The following is a 23,505-nucleotide window of genomic DNA, read 5'->3' as shown; positions in this document are numbered from 1 at the left end:
ATGGAAATAAAAGAAAGGTTCAGGAGCGGAATTAAAATACAAGGTGAAAGGATATCAATGATACCATTCGCAGATGACATTGCTATCCTGAGTGAAAGTGAAGAAGAATTAAATGATCTGCTGAACGGAATGAACAGTCTAATGAGTACATAGTATGGTTTGAGAGTAAATCGGAGAAAGACGAAGGTAATGAGAAGTAGTAGAAATGAGAACAGCGAGAAGCTTAACATCAGGATTGATGGTCACGAAGTCAATGAAGTTAAGGAATTCTGCTGCCTAGGCAGTAAAATAACCAATGACGGACGGAGCAAGGAGGACATCAAAAGCAGACTCGCTATGGCAAAAAAGGCATTTCTGGCCAAGAGAAGTCTACTAATATCAAATACCGGCCTTAATTTGAGGAAGAAATTCCTGAGGATGTACGTCTGGAGTACAGCATTGTATGATAGTGAAACATGGACTGTGGGAAAACCGGAACAGAAGAGAATCGGAGCATTTGAGATGTGGTGCTATAGACGAATGTTGAAAATTAGGTGGACTGATAAGGTAAGGAATGAGGAGGTTCTACGCAGAATCGGAGAGGAAAGGAATATGTGGAAAACACTGATAAGGAGAAGGGACAGGATGATAGGACATCTGCTAAGACATGAGGGAATGACTTCCATGGTACTAGAGGGAGCTGTAGAGGGCAAAAACTGTAGAGGAAGACAGAGATTGGAATACGTCAAGCAAATAATTGAGGACGTAGGTTGCAAGTGCTACTCTGAGATGAAGAGGTTAGCACAGGAAAGGAATTCGTGGAGGGCCGCATAAAACCAGTCAGTAGACTGATGACAAAAAAAAAAAAAACTCTGCATTACTGCCACCTATCACCTATTGCACAGCCAGTCTTTTTCGTTCTGTCCTAGTACTGCTGTCTCCTCTCACCATGTCTCCCTCTTGATCTCCCTTACTATCATTTCATACAGTCCTTCCCACTGCTCACTGCTTCTGTCCCTTTTCGTTGCCACTCTCTCTCTGTTCCTCGTTGTCACTGTCAGTCTCTCTCTCTCTCTCTCTCTCTCTCTCTCTCTCTCTCTCTCACACACACACACACACACACACACACACACACACACACACACACACACACACACACTACCTCAGCCTCTCGCCCACTTCCTCTTTCTCCTTATTCTACATCTACATCCATACTCCGCAAGCCACCTGACGGTGTGTGGCGGAGGGTACCTTGAGTACCTCTATCGGTTCTCTCTTCTATTCCAATCTCGTATTGTTCGTGGAAAGAAAGATAGTCGGTATGCATCTGTGTGGGCTCTAATCTATCTGATTTTATCCTCATGGTCTCTTCGCGAGATATATGTAGGAGGGAGCAATATACTGCTTGACTCCTCGGTGAAGGTATGTTCTCGAAACTTCAACAAAAGCCCGTACCGAGCTACTGAGCGTCTCTCTTGCATAATAGTAATCGTCCACTGGATTTTATCTATCATCTCCATAACGCTTTCGCGATTACTAAATGATCCTGTAACGAAGCGCGCTGCTCTCCTTTGGATCTTCTCTATCTCTTCTATCAACCCTATCTGGTACGGATCCCACACCGGTGAGCAGTTTCAAGCAGTGGGCGAACAACTGTACTGTAACCTACTTCCTTTGTTTTCGGACTGTATTTCCTTAGGATTCTTCCTATGAATCTGTCTGGCGTCTGATTTACAGCGACGACTAATTTTGTATGGTCATTCCATTTTAAACCACTCCTAATGCCTACTCCCAGATAATATATGGAATTAACTGCTTCCAGTTGCTGACCTGCTACACTGTAGCTAAATGATAAAGGATCTTTCTTTCTATGTATTCGCAGCACAATACACTTGTCTACACTGAGATTCAATAGCCATTCCCTGCACCATGCGTCAATTCGTTACAGATCCTCCTGCATTTCAGTTCAATTTTCCATTGCTACAACCACTCGATATACTACAGCATCATCCGCAAAAAGCCTCAGTGAACGTCCGATGTTATCCACAAGGTCATTTATATATATATTGTGAGTAGCAACGGTCCTACAACACTCCCCTGCGGCACACCTGAAATCACTCTTACTTTGGAAGGCTTCTCTCCATTGAGAATGAAATGCTGCGTTCTTTTATCTAGGAACTCTTCAATCCAATCACACAATTGGTCTGATAGTCCATATGCTCTTACTTACTTCATTAAACGACTGTGGGGAACTGTATCAAACGCCTTGCGGAAGTCAAGAAACAAGGCATCTACCTGGGAACCCGTGTCTATGGCCCTCTGAGTCTCGTCGACGAATAGCGCGAGCTGGGCTTCACACTATCGTCTTCTTCGAAATCCATGCTGATTCCTAGATTTCTAGTCTCCAGAAAAGTCATTATACTCGAACATAATACGTGTTCCTAAATTCTACAACTGATCAACGTTAGAGATATAGGTCTATACTTCTGCACATCTGTTCGACGTCCCTTCTTGGAAACGGGGATGACCTGTGCCCTTTTCCAATCCTTTGGAACGCTCCGCTCTTCTAGAGACCTACGGTACACTGCTGCAAGAAGGGAGGCAAGTTTCTTCGCGTACTCTGTGTAAAATCTAACTGATATCCCCTCAGGTCCAGCGGCCTTTCCTCTTTCGAGTGAATTTAATTGTTTTTCTATCCCTCTGTCATCTATTTCTGTATCTACCATTTTGTCATCTGTGCGACAATCTAGAGAAGGAACTACAGTGCAGTCTTTCTCTGTGAAACAGTTTTGTTAAGACATTTAGTATTTCGGCATTTAGTCTGTCATCCTCTGTTTCAGTACCAATTTTGTCACAGAGTGTCTGGACATTTTGTTTTGATCCACCTACCGCTTTGACATAAGACCAAAATTTCTTAGGATTTTCTGCCAAGTCAGTATATAGAACTTTACTTTCGAATTCGTTGAACGCCTCTTGCATAGCCCTCCGCACACTACATTTCGCTTCGCGTAATTTTTGTTTGTCTACTAGGCTTTGGCTATGTTTATGTTTCCTGTGAAGTTCCCGTTGCTTCCGTAGCAGTTTTCTAACTCGGTTGTTGTACCACGGCGGCTCTTTTCCATCTCTTACGATCTTGCTTGGCACATATTCATCTAATGCATATTGTACAATGGTTTTCAACTTCGTGCACTGTTCCTCAACACTATCTGTACTTGAGATAAAACTTTTGTGTTGAGCTTTTTGTCACTTTTGCTAAACAGAAAAAATCTTCCTATGTTTTTTAATATTTCTATTTACGGCTGAAATCACCGATGATATAACCGCTTTATGGTCGCTGATTCCCTGTACTACGTTGTTTCAAATAGTTCGGGCCTGTTCGTCACCAGAAGGTCTAATATGTTATTCCTCCCCCTTTGAGACTGTCTTCCTACACTCTTTCCCTCGCACTGTTCTTTCAGTGTCAACTATGCTCCCCTACCACTATCTTCCTTTTTTTCTGTCATATTGTCATTATCTTCTTCGCTTTTTCTATATCACAACCACTGTCTCAAATCTTCCAGTAATTAGTGATTTCCTGTCTCTTTCCCACTGCTACTGTCTCCCCTTTCAGCATAAAAAAACGCGAATATGTTCGCGGGCCAAAATTTTTGGGAAAATTTTTAAAGGTGTTGAGGAGGGTAGAATGAGGCAGCCGGTACGCCACATTTCAGCCAGAGTCTTCTAAGATGGAGTGTACTGGTCTTTTTCCTTCTGGTACCACCAAGAGAAGAATCTTGAGGGATGTGGAAGGCGAACACACATCGATTAACAAAAGACAAGCAAATCATACAAATATACTGAATATCTCATTCACAAAAATCTACTACTAGAATGCCTCATGCTTGGAATAGTTATGACAACTAAATGTAACCTAGCAAATTAGCAGAAATGCTGCTACTTTGCAAATAGATGCTCTTTTCTCAGTTGTAACTAAAATACTACTGGCTGTGTTCTATTGATACCTCAGTACACTGGCGCAAAAAGATCGCAACACCCTAAAATAATTAATGTATGGAATGAAATTTCGAGACTAAATTTGTTTAGGTAAATATATTTGATTGCAAGATCACAGGTTAACATAAGCTGAGATAAGCCATTGAAATTTTGAAATGCTGGTGGAACCGAATTTTGAATGCAAGCCTGCGAACGTGTTTGCATTGTGTTGGACAGGTGTCACGTGTTAGTTTGTGGGATGGAGTTCTAGGCCTGTTGCGGTTAGTTGGTCGATAGAGGGACGAGTAATGCTGTTTGTGGATGATGCTGGAATTGTTGTCCGATGATGTCCCATACTTGCTCGATTGAAGGCAGATCTGGTGATCGATCAGGCCAATGCAACATGTGTCGACCCTCGGTAGAGCATGTTGGATTACAACAGACGTATGTGCACGAGCGTTTCCTGTTGGAAAAGACACTCTGGAATACTGTTCATGAGTGACGCCACAACAGCTCGAATTACCAAACTGACGTACAAATTCCCAGTCAGAGTGCATGGGACAACCAAGAGAGTGCTCCTTGTGTAGGTGTAGGTCCAGAGTGTCTAGCACACAGACAGGTTGGTTGCAGCTCTGAGCTGGCCTCCTCCTAGCCAACACACGAACATCACTGGCACGGGAGGAGAACACGCTTTCATCAGCAAACACCAACAGACCTCCACTCTGCCCTCCAATGAGCTCTCACTTGACATCAGTGAAGTCGCAGATGGCAGTGGTCTGGGATCGTACGCTACAGGGCGTCTGGCTCGGAGCTGTCCTTGAAGTAACTGATTTGTAACACTTCCCTGTGTCACTGCGCACCGCTCGGATTTCTGCAGCAGGTGCAATACGATGTGCCAGAGCCATACGCTGAACACGACGGCCTTCCCTCTCGGCAGTGTCATCTGGCCGTGCGGGATCCGGTCTTCTTGCGACTGTACAATCTCGTGACCACAACTGCTAGCAATCGTGTACAGTAGTTATATTCCTGCCAAGTCTTTCTGCAATATCACGGAAAAAAATCCAGATTTTCGTAGTCCTATTACACGAACTAGTTCAAACTCTTGTGAGGTGTTGATATTGGTCTCCTTGTCACCTTGAAGATATTCTTGACTAACGTCAACTCACCATGTCCAATCTCAAAGGAAACCAACGCTCACGACAGTCACAGTATATTCTGGGTGATCAAAAAAGTCAGTATAAATTTGAAAACTTAATAAACCACAGAATAATGTAGATAGAGAGGTAAAAAGTGACACACATGCTTGGAATGACATGGGGTTTTATTAGAACAAAAAAAAAAAAAACTCCCCATATTGCTAGACGCGTGAAAGATCTCTTGCACGCGTCGTTTGGTGGTGATCGTGTGCTCAGCCGCCACTTTCGTCATGCTTGGCCTCCCAGGTCCCCAGACCTCAGTCCGTGCGATTATTGGCTTTGGGGTTACCTGAAGTCGCAAGTGTATCGTGATCGACCGACATCTCTAGGGATGCTGAAAGACAACATCCGACACCAATGCCTCACCATAACACCGGACATGCTTGACAGTGCTGTTCACAACATTATACCTCGACTACAGCTATTGTTGATGAATGATGGTGGACATATTGAGCATTCCCTGTAAAGAACATCAGCTTTGCTTTGTCTTACTTTGTTATGCTAATTATTGCTATTCTGATCAGATGAAGCGCCATCTGTCGGACATTTTTTAAACTTTTGTATTTTTTTGGTTCTAATAAAACCCCATGTCATTCCAAGCATGTGTGTCAATTTGTACCTCTCTCTCTACGTTATTCCGTGATTTATTCAGTTTTCAAGTTTATACTGACTTTTTGATCACCCGGTATTTATAGCAAACCTGATTTGCATCCTTATAGTGGCGGCACTGGCGCCACTCTTATGCGACTAACACGAAATCTGAATAGACATCACCTTCCAGATGTAGAAACAACGCCCACCAACTTTCGTTTGTGTCACACAACTCCTTGCATTTTAGGAATATTTTCCGTCATAGTATTTACTTGATAACGGTGTTAGTTTTCTGAGAACCTGTAACAACACCGGTCTGTATAAAACACACTATACCTATCAATTACTTTTACAATTTTTGTATCCCACCTGGTAGGTGGCGCGTGCGTCTGCTCCTGTAAACTGAATGGTAGGCCGAATGTAGGAAGTGAGTAGGAGCGGGTGAGGTAGAACTCTCGGTACCGCAGTTTCAATTTAAGTCACCTTTACTTTAGCAAGATGATGAATACATGACTTTACACTGAGGAGCACGTAGGTGCGACTCCGGATGTCTCAAACCTCACAGAAGTTACACAGGCAAAATCTGTAATGGCTAGCCCCCGATGAAGTATAAGCTAAGTTGCTTGGTCGTCTACTCGGAATCAGATGGGCAGAATCTGGAGCGGCGCTCGTAGAGCCGCACAGCGCCGGCTACAGGGCGCTGTCTTTGTCGGTGTCGTAGTGCCAACATACGAACTTGCACCTACACAGTGGCATCGTAGCTATCGATACCACAATAATTATCATTGCCTTTTGCCACATAGTCAATATAACTTTTCAGTCCTTTAACCTACATAATCTGAGCTGCTTATATTGCTTTTGTTCTGAATCCCTAGAGTGGTCGGTAGAAATTTTCGTTGTCCATTTTCGCTACTTTAGCAGGTCTCTTCAAATCTGAGTATATCGTCAACTTCGTATCTTGTTTTATCCACCTGATGTACTGAAGTCTCTATTCCTTGAGTATTCTTCCCAGGTATTTGACCTTCAATTAATTTCACAATGAACGATAATGTGTGTACATTGATAAGCCAAAACATTATGATCACAGCCTGCCGTGACGTTGGATGCCGCCAGGTGCCGTTGCGCGAACGTGACGCGATAACAAAACTGAGTGACTGGAGCAGACACGGATGGGGGATCACCCTACTGAAGATGTCGTTGTGCTCTTTAGTCCTGAGACTGGTTTCATGCAGCTCTCCATGCTACTCTATCCTGTACAAGCTTCTTCATCTCCAAGTACCTACTGCAGCTTACATCCTTCTGAATCTGCTTAGTGTATTCATCTCTTGGTCTCCCTCTACGATTTTTACCCTCCACGCTGCTCTCCAGTACTAAATTGGTGATCCCTTGATGCCTCAGAACATGTCCTACCAACCGATCCCTTCATCTAGTCAAGTTGTGCCACAAACCCCTCTTCTCCCCAATCCTATTCAGCACCTCCTCATTAGTTACGTGATCTACCCATCTAATCTTCAGCATTCTTCTGTAGCACCACATTTCAATAGATTCTATTCTCTTTTTGTCTAAGCTATTTACCGTTCACGTTTCACTTCCATACATGGCTACACTCCATACAAGTACTTTCAGAAACAACTTCCTGACACTTAAATCTATACTCGATGTTAACAAATTTCTCTTCTTCAGAAACGCTTACTTTGCCATTGCCAGTCTACATTCTATATCCTCTCTACTTCGACCATCATCAGTTATCTTGCTCCCCAAATAGCAAAACTCCTTCACTACTTTAATTGTCTCATTACCTAATCTAATTCCCTCGGAATCACCCGACTTAATTCGAATATATTCCATTATCCTCGTTTTGCTTTTGTTGATGTTCATCTTATATCCTCCTTTCAAGACACTGTCCCTTCCGTTCAACTGCTCTTCCAAGTCCTGTGCTGTCTCTGACAGAAGTACAATGTCATCAGCGAACCTCAAAGTTTTTATTTCTTCTCCATTGATTTTAATGCCTACTCCGAATTTTTCTTTTGTTTCCCTTACTGCTTGCTCAATATACAGATTGAATAGCATCGGGGAGAGGCTACAACCCTGTCTCACTCCCTTCACAACCGCTGCTTCCCTTTTATGTAGCTCGATTCTTATAACTGCCATCTACTGAAGATATGGTCTGCAAATGGGGAAATCCATTGAGATAAGCGACTTTGACCAAGTGCAGATTATCATTACGCAAACCTTGTGGACGAGTGTCTCGAAAACGGAGAAGCTGGTCGAATGATCACGTGCTACTGTCGTGAGCATCTACGGAAAGAGGTAGAAAGACAGAGATGCTACTACCAGGTGCTAAATGGTTGGACGTGTGCAACGCTTCACAGAGCGTCTGCTCTGTAACGTAGGATAGAGTGTGATCTGTGACATCATTGCCAAAAGAGCACAATGCTGGTGCAGGCACGAGTGTTTTGGAGCACACCGTTCATCGTACATTGTTGAACATGAAGTTCTGTGGCACACTTGATGTACAATATTTAACAATCATTTTCATTTTCTGAGCATTGCTGGTGAATTAAATAAACGTTTAGTTTCTACAGGAAATCATATAAATTAGCAAATGCCTTTCCGAGATTGACGTCTGAAATACTCCTCTGTGATACAGACAAGAGGGAGATTGAGTCAATAATTAAATCACTGAAGACATCATGGTTATGATGGAGTGTCTAGCAGAATATTAAAGAACTGTGCTGCATATGTTAGCCCTGTATTTAGCCATATTTGTAATTTTTCCTTTATGATTGGTCAGTTTCCTGAGTGATTAAAGTACGCAGTAGTGAAGCCGCTTTATAAAAAGGGAGAAAGGGATAATGTAGATAATTTTAGACCTATTTCTATGCCATCAGTGTTTGCAAACGTTATCGAAAAGGCTGTGTATGTAAGGTTAATTGATCATTTTATATCACACGATTTGCTATCAAATGTACAGTTCGGTTTTAGAAGTCGTTTGATAACTGAAAATGCTATATTCTTTTCTCTGTGAGGTACTGGATGGGCTAAACAAAAAGTTTCGAACGCTTGGCGTATTTTTTAACAAACGCATTTGACTGTGTTGATCTCACAATATTGCTCCAGAAGTTGGACCATTACGGAATAAGGGGAGTAGCTCACAATTGGTTCACCTCTTACTTTAGCAACAGGCAGCAAAAGGTCATTATTCACAGTGTTGATAAAGGCTGTGATGTGGGATCTGAGTGGGGTACTGTCAAGTGGGGGGTGCCCCAGGGATCAATGTTGGGACCACTCCTGTTCCTTATTTATATAAATGATATGCCCTCTAGTATTATGGGTAACTCTAAAATATTTCTGTTTGCTGATGACACTAGCTTGGTAGTAAAGGATTTTGTGTGCAACATTGACTCGGTTTCAAATAGTGCAGTACATGACCTCAGTTCATGGCTTGTGCAAAATAAACTAAAGTTAAATCACAGTAAGACTCAGTTTTTACAGTTTAATTCAACAAAACCTGACGTTTTAATCTCTCAGAACGGGCGTATGATTAGTGAAACTGAGCAGTTCAAATTTCTAGGTGCTCAGATAGTAAGCTTTCGTGGAAAGCCCACGTTCAAGATCTTGTTCTAAGACTCAATACTTCTATTTTCACTATTCGAACGGTATCATTAGTGAGTGATACTTCGACACGTAAATTAGTCTACTTTGCTTATTTTCATTCACTTATGTCGTATGGTATTATGTTTTGGGGTAACTCTTCACATTCTAGAAGGATATTTTTGGTTCATAAACGTGCGGTTCGGCCAATAAGTATTTAAGCTAACATTTTTTGGTATTGTAAGTTCTTCTTGTTGTTGTATCCTGTTTTAACATGTCCAATTCTACATTTACTCTCTTAGCAAGATCTACAATCCTGTATTATTCTACTATGCACGTACTTAAAACTGGAAAACCGGTGACTTGCTTCAGATTCTCTCCATCTTGAAGTAGGTTTGCTGCTACAAGTATTTCGTTTTTTTTTTTTTTTTTAATCGTATTGACCAACTAGGATCAGTTCCTCTTCTTCCTTCGTTGTTGTTTTCCTATTTTTTCCAATATTCCCTCATTTTCTCCCCATGAAGGCTCTTCCTTTCTTCCGTCCACGTTGTTCTCGATTTTTTATTTCTTCTACTTTGAAAGCCAAATTCAGTATTTTGTTTTTAAAACGGTTTCTTTCTGCTACTTCTGATTCTTTGAAGTTGTTTCTTTCAAGATCTTTTCTTAATTCTGTAATCCATGTTATTGTCGATTTCTTCTTCCAGAAATATAGGAGTATTTGTTTTGTTAGTCTATTTCCATCCATTCCGTATTATTATTATTTCTTTCCTTTCTCAGACCTTATGTCTGGTTAAAAATGGAAAGTGATGCGTACCTTGATCAAGCATGACTTCCTTTTAACTGTGTGGTATATGTTACATTACATTTAGGAACTTTGGGGTAATTGAACATGTATCAATAATTACAGATTTCTGTAGCTGTATATATACGTTTGGATGCAGCTGTATTGCGTTGATGTACTGGTGGATATTGTGTGGTATGACTACTGTAGTTGATAGTATAATTGGTATGATGTCAACTTTATCCTGATGCCACATGTCCTTGACTTCCTCAGCCAGTTGGATGTATTTTTCAATTTTTTCTCCTGTTTTCTTCTGTATATTTGTTGTATTGGGTATGGATATTTCGATTAGTTGTGTTAATTTCTTCTTTTTATTGGTGAGTATGATGTCAGGTTTGTTATGTGGTGTTGTTTTATCTGTTATAATGGTTCTGTTCCAGTATAATTTGTATTCATCATTCTCCACTACATTTTGTTGTGCACACTTGTATGTGGGAACGTGTTGTTTTATTAGTTTATGTTGTATGGCAAGCTGTTGATGTATTATTTTTGCGACCATGTCATGTCTTCTGGGGTATTCTGTATTTGCTAGTATTGTACACCCACTTGTGATTTGATCTACTGTTTCTATTTGTTGTTTGCAAAGTCTGCATTTATCTGTTGTGGTATTGGGATCTATAATAATATGCTTGCTGTAATATCTGGTGTTTATTGTTTGATCCTGTATTGCAATCATGAATCCTTCTGTCTCACTGTATATATTGCCTTTTCTTAGCCAAGTGTTGGATGCGTCTTGATTGATGTGTGGCTGTGTTAGATGATACGGGTGCTTGCCATGTAGTGTTTCCTTTTTCCAATTTACTTTCTTTGTATCTGTTGATGTTATGTGATCTAAAGGGTTATAGAAGTGGTTATGAAATTGCAATGGTGTAGCCGATGTATTTATATGAGTGATTGCTTTGTGTATTTTGCTAGTTTCTGCTCGTTCTAGAAAGAATTTTCTTAAATTGTCTACCTGTCCATAATGTAGGTTTTTTATGTCGATAAATCCCCTTCCTCCTTCCTTTCTGCTTAATGTGAATCTTTCTGTTCCTGAATGTATGTGATGTATTCTATATTTGTGGCATTGTGATTGTGTAAGTGTATTGAGCGCTTCGAGGTCTGTGTTTTTTGAAATTACTTGTCTAAAACTGAGAAATAAAACAGATGAACAGTTATTGCTAGGTGATATGGCTCATTCCATCATTATTTAGGAACATGTAGTTCTTCACTGGCCGTAAATCGTCTACTCCAGTCAATGACCATTTCAGTTGTACCAGAAGATCCAGCCCATCCCATTATTTGGGAACATGAAGTCTATAACTGGCTGAAAATCATCTACTACAGTCAATGACCAGTTCAGCTGGACCAGAAGACCCAGTCCATTCCATGCAAACATGGGCCACACTGTTATAGGGCCACCACCAGCTTACACAGTGCCTTGTTGTCAACCTGAGACCATGCCTTCGTGAGGTCTGCGCCACACTTGAACCCAACCATCAGTTGTTACCAAGAGAAAACGAGGCTCACCTCACTGGGCCAGGGTTTCAAGTCGTCTAGGGTCCTACCAATATGGTCACGAGCCATGGAGAATCACTGCAGGTGATTTCGTACTGTTAGCAAAGGCACTCGCTATGGTCGTCTGCTGCCATAGTACATCAACGCTGCACTCTCCTAACGGATACGTTCGTCGAACGCCCCACATTGATTTCTGCGGCTATTTCACGCAGTGTTGCTTGTCTGTTAGCACTGACAACTCTACAGAGACGCCACTGCTCACTGTCGTCATGCGTTTCCATGGTGAGAGGTAATACCTGACATTTGGTATTCTCAGCACTCTCTTGACACGGTGGACCTTTGGATATTGAATTCCCTAGAAATTTTCAGAATGGAATGTCCCATATACCTAGCTCCAACTACCATTCCACATCCATAGTCTGTTAATTCCTGTCGTGTGGTGATAATCACGTCGGAAAGCTTTTCACATGACTCACCTGAGCACAAATGACAGCTTCCGCCAATGCACTGTCCCTTTATACTTTGCGGTTACTTTTATTTAGAAGGAGTGACCCATGAGGAAACTCTTCAGTTTCGATTTGAAAGCGCGTGGATTACTGCTAAGATTTTTGAATTCCAGTAGCAGCTTACTGAAAGTGGGTGCAGCAGTATACTGCACACCTCCTTGCATAAGAGTTAAGGAAGTCCGATCCAAATGCAGGTTTCATTTCTGCCGAGTATTAACCGAGTGAAAGCTGCTTATTCTTGGGAATAAACTAATATTTGTAACAAGAAACGACAATAAGGAATATACATATTGAGAGGCCAATGTCAAAATACCCAGACTCGTGAACAGAGGTCGACAAGAGGTCCGTGAACTCACACCACTTATTGCCCGAACCGCACGTTTCTGAGCCAAAAATATCCTCTAGAGTTACCCCAAAACATAATACCATAAGACATAAGTGAATGAAAATAAGCAAAGTAGACTAATTTACGTGTCGAAGTATCACTCACTTTTGATACCATTCGAATAGTGAAAATGGCAGTATTAAGTCTTAGAACAAGATCCTGAACGTGGGCTTTCCACGACAGCTTACTATCTATCTGAACACCTAGAAATTGGAACTGTTCAGTTTCACCAATCACATGCCTGTTCTGTGAGATTAAAACGTCAGGTTTTGTTGAATTGTGTGTTAGAAACTGTAAAAACTGAGTTTAACTTTAGTTCATTTTGCACAAGCCATGAACTGAGGTCATGTACTGCACTATTTGAAATCGAGTCAATGTTGCACACAAAATTCTTTACTACCAAGCTAGTGTCATCAGCAAACAGAAATATTTTAGAGTTACCCATAATACTAGAGGGCATATCATTTATATAAATAAGGAACAGGAGCGGCCCCAACATTGATCCCTGGGGCACCCCCCCCCCCCCACTTGATAGTACCCCACTCAGATCCCACATCACAGCCGTTATCAACACTGTGAATAATGACCTTTTACTGCCTGTTGCTAAAGTAAGAGGTGAACCAATTGTGAGCTACTCCCCTTATTCCGTAATGGTCGAACTTCTAGAGCAATATTGTGAGATCAACACAGTCAAATGCCTTAGTTAAATCAAAGAATACGCCAAGCGTTCGAAACTTTTTGTTTAGCCCATCCAGTACCTCACAGAGAAAAGAGAATGTAGCATTTTCAGTTGTTAAATGTCTTCTAAAGCCGAACTGTACATTTGATACTACCGCCATTTTTATGTGTGCATATCGCTAGCCCATGACTTTTGGCACTCAGCGAGTTTTGAGGCAGTGTAATTCACAGTGTGTAAATTACTCAGACCATAATCTATTCTTTCAGTATTTCAGAATGAAAGCACTCTGTGACCTCCAACACACATTGCACATAATTCCATTTCTCCCATCAAGGATAGATCCCTGGCTGCACCGGTAAACAAGCCCAGGTCTTCCGCATGGCAGTTAGCTGCACTGACCACTGAGCCAACAGAGGACGACTCTAAGGGAGTCCTAACTCCAAGAAATTATTTTTTTGAGTAGGTAATAATATGTGGGGGAAAGATGATTGCAATTGCTCCCAGCCATACAGAGTTACGTCGTACATATCAACGCCTTCCTGCCATCATACACACCCCTAGTGTTAAATATCATCAAGACCACCATCAGTCGGAGTAGTGAGTGTGGAAGACTGTGGATTGGACACTAACACATTGCTCAAAAGAACTGGTGGAGCACGACACACCGTGATAGTTGTTCCATCTTCTCTCGACCTAACAGTAGAGAGAGCTGTGTCAATAGTGGTGTGACCAGCTACAACACTTGACACAGGAGAGGCACCGTGCCATCTTTTCAGATGAATACCAGTCCTGTATACACCAATACAGTGAATATATCCTTGTGTGGATGCTCCAAAGAGAAGAAAGGTTGTCAGATAGCATCTGTCATTGCTATACATGTCCAACATATGGCGTGCCTGTGTGGGATGTCATTTGATACACAAAAAGATCACCTCTGCTTTGCATAGCCAGTAATTTGAACAGCGGCGGTGGCTGTACCATATTTCTAAGGTCTCTGATCTTTCAATAAGATCAAACATAATCACATGTTGCCCATTCCATTCCAACAACTTTGATATAGGGGGAGTTCGAGTATAGTCTTCGTCAGCATGCTCTCCAGGTCTCCCACCCATTGAAAACAAATGGTCGTTAGTTACAAAGAAACTGGTACACCACCACTCACCAGTCACTATGATGGAGTAACGTACAAGAATGTATCCTCCAAACTCAATTCAAGTCAATGACCACAAGGGTTAACATCATGGGTGTTGCCAGAGATGGCAGCCCTATACAGTATATGTGGCATCCTGTATACCCTGAAATCACCTACAAACACACTCTAAGACAAATAAAAGAACGCACCACGAAGGAATTATCTGAAGAAAGAATTATCCAAATAGGACAGACTTCAGTAGATGTGATAATCAAATGACAGTTTCAGAAAATCTGGATGATAAATTCAAGAGAAAAATCTTCAGAAATTGAGCAATTAAATGATGTAGTGCACCACCTCTGATCCTTATGCAGGCAGTTATTCGGCTTGACATTGCTTGACGGAGTTGCTGCATGTCCTCCTCAAGGATATCATGCAAATTTGTATCCATTTTCCACGTTAATCAAAATGCCGAGCTGGGGCCGTGCCCATAATGCTCCAAAGTTCTCGAATAGGGAGGGATCCGGTGACCCTACTCGCCAAGGTAGGATTTGGTAACCTCAAAGAAAAGCAGTAGACACTCTCTGCGTGTGCGGGTGGACAGTTTCCTGCTGAAATGTAAGCCCAGGATAGCTGATCATGAATAGGTACAAAACGGGGAGTAGAATATCGTCGACGTACCATGTGCTGTAAGAGTGCCACAGATGTCAACCAAAGGGGTTCTGCTACGAAAAGAAATGGCACCCAAAACCATCACTCCTGGTTGTCAGACTGTATGGTGGGTGACAATCAGGTTGATATCCCACTGCTGTGTGAGGCGTCACCAGACACATCTTCACTAGTCACTGGGGCTCAATTCAAAAGGGGACTCATCAGTCAAGTGAATTCTACTCAAGTGAATGAGATTCCAGGCCGAAGACATATCTTGAGACACCCCAAACAGCGGCGGAATACCAGCCTGACTGTTGCTTGCCATATGGCCTAACAACCAGGAGTAGTGGTTAAGAGCAGGGCCCCTTTGGTTGACATTCGTGGCACCATTACTGCACATCGGTACGTCGACGATATTCTCTGCCCCATTTTGGTGCCCTTCATGGTATGCTACCTTGGGCTTACATTTCAGCAAGGTAATGCACGTCTGCCCATGGCGAAAGTATCTACTGGTTGTCTTCGTGCTTGCCAAACCCCACCTTCCCCAACAAGATCGCCGGATCTCTCTCCAATTGAGAACGTTTGGAGCATTATGTGCAGAGCTCTCCAACCAGCTCGGGATTTCGACGATGTGACACGTCCATTGGGCAGAATTAGGAACGATATCCCTCAGGTGCACATCCAACTTTTCTATCTAATCGATTACGTGCTTGCATGAGGATCAGAGATAAACCAATGCATTAGTAACTTCTCAATTTGTGAAGCTCTTTCTCTTGAATAAATCATCCAGTTTTTTCTGAAATTTTAATCATTTGTTGGTTCGTAGTGTTATATATTGATTATTCCTGGCTACTGTAGTGTTATCTTGAAGCTGTGAGAAAGGAGGACAGGCTCTCAAAGGTCAGAAGCAGAGACGATGCTGAGGGCAGACGAAACTAGGAGAGATGTTACATGAAGTAAACCGTAAGGGGAGAGCCTTGCGGAAATGCAGACGCCCCCAGACGCGGTCCCAGGGTGCTAGTTACTCTCCAAGGAATTAACATGTAACTTCATATGTCGTCTAGACGCTGTGGTAGGTTGCCACCGTACAACTTTGTAACCAACAGGCACGTACTAGCGTATAAAGCCAGCTGCATACCAGTCCTGAGAACAGCAACGTCAGTAGGCTCACGGGGGTTAGAAAGAGAGCGGGGCTAAATGACGTTTAATAATAATAATAATAATAATAATAATGTTGCAAGCCTTATTTGGCAGAGCAGTTACGTTTAGCTTTCAGCTGAACAGTGTTGATACCAAATACGAACTTAGTGCAACTGCATTAACATCTCCGCCTCAGGAGCAGTAGAGAGGACCTAACTAAACCGTGATTGGCAGGCGCCTCCAAGAGACTTGCGGGATTCGCTGGGTGGCTTTAAGTGGGAAAAACAGTGCACCCACGCGACTCTTTAAAACCCGTAGATTCCGCATTTTGGCAGAGTTCTCAGTCAGACGATCTGGGCGCCGAATCCGCGTCCGTCGACTCCAGCCTCGGTCCAGCTCAGCGTAAGTCTGCGCTCTCTCTCTCTCTCTCTCTCTCTCTCTCTCTCTCTCTCTCTCTCTCTCTCTCTGAGTGCCTCAGTGAACAGTGTCACATTCAGTATGTTTTGTTTTGCAACTCAGATGTTGCCTTAAGATGCTGCTAGTGTTTGCTACTGTGGTTAGGATCCACTCCTGGGACTTCTGCACTGGCTTCTGTTGTAACAGTGTTATTCATGCTTTTTCTAACCCTAGAACTAGCCTCCGGTGTATTAGTTAGCCCTGTTTGGAATAAACAAATATTTCAAACAAAACCCTGTTTGTCAAATAATCTCCACAACGAGTTCCCTACCAAGTCTCACCGCTTGCATTTCTAGTAAATGCCTGTACCAGTGTTGGCTCAGATAGAAGAAAACAATAAAATGCCTTCTCTTTGAATTATTGTTCTGCCTTCTGCTCTGTACCGCTCGGGAGCGCAGACTGACCAGTAACCCCTTTTCTCCCTCTCCCACATATGCCAGGACACGACATTAGATTATTCATGTACATCACATCTGCCGATTTCCGCACTGTTCGGATAATTTGCTTGTAATGCGATCTTTCTTTTTTGTCTTAGAGTGCACAGTCTCGTACTTTTCCTACTAAACGACAGCAATGTAGTTCGTATTCGATTATTTTTAGATATCGCTCCTTCGCAGTCCCATCCGACCTCTAAGGTTCAAATGGTTCAAATGGCTCTGAGCACTACAGGACTTAACTTCTGTGGTCATCAGTCCCCTAGAACTTAGAACTACTTAAACCTAACTAACCTAAGGACATCACACACATCCATGCCTGAGGCAGGATTCGAACCGGCGCCCGTAGCGGTCGCGCGATTCGAGACTGTAGCGCCTAGAACCGCTCGGCCACTCCGGCCGGCTACCTCTAAGGGTGCAAGAGGTGTCTTCCCCCTAATAATATTTTTCCACGTAAACTCACATACAGGTTTAAGAAAAAACGAGGTGTCCCATGTTCTTAAAGGAGACTGTACACGTCAAATCTAGCATAAAATATCAACAAACATATGTTCAGATAGAAATACTTCTTGAGGTACAGGCTATTCTGTTCTTTGCTAGTTAGCTATCAGTTAATACCACAGGAAATGCTCAACAGGGTTGTCACTCAGTCTTAGACATCATTCAGCTGTCTTTATCAAAGGATCATGAACTCTAGCGAACTTGTAGCTGACTTCAGATTTTGTCACGTGCTCCTCTGTAATCTTTGCGTGTTGTTGATGAATCTGAAACGCACTAATACTTTTGAATGTTTCCACGGCCAGAAAAGTAGGGTATTCTTGGTCAGGTGAACCTGGAGACCATTTTACGAGACCTTATTAACAGTCCGTTGTCCATCGAACTTTTGTGTTAAGCACCGTCTTATGACACATAGAAGATGGAGTGGTACCCCTTCCTGCGTAAACCACATATGTCGTATTTCTACAAGGATGACATTCTTCAATGGCATGGGTGATCTGTGAAGCAGAAACTGATAATAAACAGCGCCCGTTAATTCACGCAAAAAGTGTTAGTATATCTAAGACTGTCACCAGCAGTTCGTGCTAACACATTGGGCAAACCTGATACCTTGCTTCTATAAGGGGCTGTCAAATGAAAACTAGAGAGATGGAAAAAAATAAGTTAATTGTCAATTGTTTCAAAAGTGGTCGCCATAACGGTTAATACATTTTTTCCAATGTGAGACAATATGGTCAGTGCCTTCACGGCAGCCGGCCGTTGTGTCCGACCGGTTCTAGGCGCTTCAGTCCAGAACCGCGCTGCTGCTATGGTCGCAGGTTCGAATCCTGCCTCGAGCATGGATGTGTGTGATGTCCTTAGGTTAGTTAGGTTTAAGTAGTTCTAAGTCGAGGGGACTGATGACCTCCGATGTTAAGTCCCATAGTGCTTAGAGCCATTTGAACCTCCACAGGAAAATGTCTCCTTTGCCTAGGGAACCATGATTGTATCCTGGCGTCCCCCTCTTCATCCAAAGCAAATCGACGGCCGCAAATGTCTTTCTTCAGGGCTCCAAAAATATGGAAACCGCATGGTGAGGGATGGGGTCTGTATAGAGGTTGTTTAAGGGCTTCCCAGTGAGACTTCAACAGCCTAGCTGAAACAGCCTTGACAACAACTGGACAGACATTTATCCTGCAACAGAATGATGGCTGCTATCTGTCAACATTCCTAGGCATTTGGACTTGATGGCGCACTTCAGTTTCTGCAAAGTGTCGACGCACCGTTGTGCGTTGATTGTGGTGGCTTGTCCCAGAAAGGCGATGAGCAGCTAATCGATGGACGGCATTATTGTGTTGAGGGATAATTCCTGCTCACTTGTTGCAAATGATGTTTCGACTACACTGTAGACGTTTCGCTGGAAAGGCCTTATACAGCTTCCATACAGTCTGTATCTGTCTCCATACGATTTCCAAATTTTGGAGTCTTGTCAAGTTGCTTCAGACAAAGAGATGCTTGCCTGGGTATAATCATCGTTCCATAGCCAACCCCAAACATTTCTCTATGAAAGCATTGACTGCCTTGACTCACAGTGAGATTAATTATTAATAGTTATGACGATTACTTTTGAAACAGTAAACAGTTTATTCTTTTCCATCTGGCTTGTTTGTATTTGACTATTCGTTATACGAGATGTGTTCAAAAAGTATTTCAACTCATTTTTTTCTAAAACTGCTTGGTTTTATTCAGGATACCAATATACCACATTATTCCCGGATCTTTTGGCAACAAAAACCTATATTCCATCATCAAACTCGGTGTGATGCTGTGGTCTTATGCCACCTTACTGGAACATCCTGTATACCTGCATGGTACTTTTCTGTTCGTCGCCGTAGGAACCAAAGTTTTCCTGCTTCAATAACCTCTCCGTCACCATTATGCTGCTACCCATCGAGTGCACCCTTCATTTGTCCAAACAGATGGAAAATTGGAAATGAGCGTTTGGCGTCATTGCCTGGGAGGCCCCTTGTGGGGCAGGTCCGGCCGCCTTGGTGCAGGTCTTATTACATTCGACGCCATATTGGGCGACCTGCGCACTGGATGGGGATGAAATGATGACGAAGACAACACAACTGTTTGCTCAAATAAAATAGCAATTGGAAATTTAGACAGCTAAAAGATGTTTTGGTTCAAATGGCTCTGAGCACTATGGGACTCAACTGCTGAGGTCATTAGTCCCCTAGAACTTAGAACTAGTTAAACCTAACTAACCTAAGGACATCACAAACATCCATGCCCGAGGCAGGATTCGAACCTGCGACCGTAGCGGTCTTGCGGTTCCAGACTGCAGCGCCTTTAACCGCACGGCCACTTCGGCCGGCAAAGATGTTTTGATTCGATGTTCTACGGGTAGACTTTGTCTGCTTAAAAATGTACAAGAAATCGATACTTATTCACAGAGAAGAGAAGGCTGTCAATAATGGAAACTTAAAATGTGGTGTGACAATTTACTTTCAAACTTTTCCCTTCTGATGGAGAATCTTACATGTGGACAACACCAAGGGAAATGTGCAATCTTGGAATGGCTTCTTCCAGTTGATGCACAATGGTAACGTGTTACGCAACAATGGTAAACCGAGAGGCCCATATGGAGTATTGCAAACGACGTCCTCAATGCTGCATTCTAAATGAATAAATGCTCTGCAGGTCCTTACAGCTGCTTACAGACTAAGGATCATCACAAGGACAAGGGACAGTTGGTAGACCTCGCACACTTCACATGTCAGAGGTGGACAAGTGTATGTTATGACAGATGGAATATGACCCTGAAACAAGTGTGTGAAGAACTGGAGTTGTTGAAGACATCAAACACACTCCTGTGTGGCCGATTCTGGATACGCGATTTCCTTACCGATAGCTCTAACACAGCGTGTGCAAGTCCTCAGGCCACAAGACCGCCATGCCAAGCGACAGTCCTGGCAATGGACACGAAGATCACCGTTCGCAAAGAGTGTGCAATTCGTGAATGAGAAGACATTGACATACTATTAGCCAATGAATTACAACGACCTTGAATGATCAGAGGCAAATCACTGAGTGATTATACGGGGGATGTTCAGTAAGTAATGCAACACACTTTCTTCTCGGCCAATTTCGCTTGAAAAAATGCATAATTTGTTGTGGGACATCGTGGAGTATTCCCGTTCCAGTTCCTATAGTTTCACAAATTTCCGTTATGTGGCAGGACTACACGTAGCCTTCAAAATGGCGTCCGTAACGTGGGTGTGTTCCAAGCAGAAACCTGTCATTGTGTTTCGTTTGCTGGGAAACGAGAGCATCACATACAATTGTAGCACTTGCAGAATGTCTATGGAGACCAGACAGTGAACAAAAGCATGGTGAGTCGTTGGGCGAGGCATCTCTCATCATTGCAACAAGTTTGTGTAAACATTTCTGCTGTCCGACATGCCAGATGGCCACATACAGCCCCAAAAAATTGATAGAAGATCTTCAGCGTGTTCGTCGGCACAAAAATACAAACTGCTCCTCCATGACAATGTAAGGTCTCACACAAGTTTGTGCAAACTTGGACTGTTCTTCCTCAATCACCCAACTGGCCGGATCCTACACCTTTCGAATTCCACCTGTTTGTCCGCCATGATAGCTGAATGGTCAGCATGACGGACTGCCGTCCTAAGGGGCCCAGGTTCGATTCCCAGCTGGGTCGGGAATTTTCTCCATGCAGGGCGACGAACACGCTGAAGTTCTTTTATCAATTTTTTGGGGCTGTATGTGGCCATCTGGCATGTGGGACAACGGAAATGTCTCTTGTTGCAATGATGACAGATTGACAGATGCCTTGCCCAACAACTCTCCGTGTTCGTCGCCCTGCGTGGAGAAAATTCCCGACCCAGCTGGGAATCGCACCCGGGCCCCTTAGGACGGCAGTCCGTCATGCTGACCATTCAGCTATCATGGCGAGCAAACAGGTGGAATTCGAAAGGTGTAGCATCCGGCAAGTTGGGTGATTGAGGAAGAACAGTCCAAGTTTGCACAAACTTGTGTGAGACCTTACATTGTCATGGAGGAGCAGTTTGTATTTTTGTGCCGACGAACAAGCTGAAGTTCTTTTATCAATTTTTTGGGGCTGTGTGCGGCCATCTGGCATGTCGGACAGCAGAAGTGTTTACACAAACTTGTTGCAATGATGAGAGATGCATCGCCCAACGACTCACCATGCTTTTGTTCACTGTCTGGTCTCCATAGACATTCTGCAGGTGCTACAACTGTGTGTGATGCTCTGGTTTTCCACCAAATGAAACACAATGACAGCTTTCTGCTTGGAACACACCCATGTTATGGATGCCATTTTGAACGCTATGTGTAGTCCTGCCACATATCAGAAATTTGTGAAACTATAGGGACGGGAACGGGAATACTCCACAATTTCCCACAACAAACTGTGCAATTTTTTTTCAAGCGGAACTGGCTGAGAAAAAAACTGTGTTGCATTAGTTATTGAACATCCCTCGTATAATTTCTCAGTGATTTGCTTATGACCATTCACGGTCGTTGTGGTAATCCATTGCCTCACAGTACGTCAATGTCTTCTCATCCATTAATTGAACACTCTTTGTGGATGGCGATCTTTGTGTCCATTGCCAGGACTGCTGGACATGGCGCTCTTGTGGCCTGAGGACTTGAACACGCTGTGTTAGTGATATCGGTAAGGAAATCGCGTATCCAGAATCGGCCACACAGGAATGTGTTTGATGTCTTCATCAGCTCCATTTCTTCACACACTTCTTTCAGGGTCATATTCCATCTGTCATAGCATACACTTGTCCACCTCTGACACGTAAAATGTGCGAGGTCTACCAACAATTCCTTGTCCTTGTGATGATCCTTAGTCTGTAAGCAGCTGTAAGGACCTGCTCAACATTTACTCAGTTAGAATGCAGCATTGAAGATGTAGATTGCAATGCACCGTATGGGCCACTCAATTACCGGTGTTGCCTAACACGTTACTACTGCGCATCAACTGGAAGAAGCTGTGCCATTTCTCTGGCGTGTTGCGTATCCGGCACTATCGATAGCGACTTTTATTTTTGTTTCCGTCTGGCGCTATCGATAGCGCCGGATACGCAACGCGCCAGAGAAATGGCACAGAAGCCATTCCAGGATTGCATATTTCCCATGGTGTTGTCCACATGTAAGATTCCCCGTCAGAGGGGAAAAGTGTGAAAGTTTCCATTATTGACAGCCTGTGCCCTTAGAACATCGAATCAAAATATCTTTTAGCTATCTAAATTTCCAGTTCTTGTTCTATTTGAACAATCAGTTTCGGCGACATGTTACGTCATTTTCAGACCTTCTGATCAATGTGTAGGAAGATTTCAAACTCTGATCCAGTCAAAATGGGGACCAACATTGAATGACTGGTAGTTGTAGATTTAGGACACAGTTATCCCTTCGTTTGTGATGGGAATCTTCCTACACGTCACTCAGAGGGTCTGAAGATGGCGTAATATAGGCCTAGCGCCAAAACTGGTTGCTCAATAAAATAACAATTGGAGATGTAGACGTTTGAAAGGTGTTTTGATTCAACATTCTGAGCTGAACAGCTGAGGTCCCACATACATCTATATAAAGACCGACATACAAAGTTTTCAGTGCTCACTGAGTGCTGTCACGATAACAAAAGTAGTAGTCCTTGGTCTGGCTAGATATTAGGTTGTGGCATCATCTGAACGAGCACCATCAATTTTCCATTGTTGTAGGTCCATAAAATTACTCACAGCAAAAGCTCAGCCCAGCATCACTAGCGAGTTGCACTTCCTGGGGTGTTGCAATACAGGAGGAAACCAAAAGAAAATGTTAGTGTGTAGCTTACTAGTACTGAGCTTGAAGTGGTTTTACTATGGTGATGATATTATTTAGTACACTCACTGTATATGTTCTAATGATTTTTATGT

The 23,505-nt window shown here is 42.9% G+C and overlaps 1 protein-coding gene across 1 annotated transcript in view; it reads left to right on the top strand.

The window, feature by feature from the left end:
- The window catches only part of LOC124550702, a 63,149-nt gene that overhangs the window by 38,376 nt on the left and 1,268 nt on the right, over window positions 1-23,505 (top strand). The gene's annotated exons all lie outside the window — the stretch shown is intronic.

The sequence above is a fragment of the Schistocerca americana genome, chromosome 9 (genome assembly GCF_021461395.2).
Source record: "Schistocerca americana isolate TAMUIC-IGC-003095 chromosome 9, iqSchAmer2.1, whole genome shotgun sequence".
Lineage (NCBI taxonomy): Eukaryota > Metazoa > Arthropoda > Insecta > Orthoptera > Acrididae > Schistocerca > Schistocerca americana.
The sequence above is the reverse complement of the archived record's forward strand: the minus strand, read 5'-3'. Positions and strand labels throughout refer to the sequence as shown.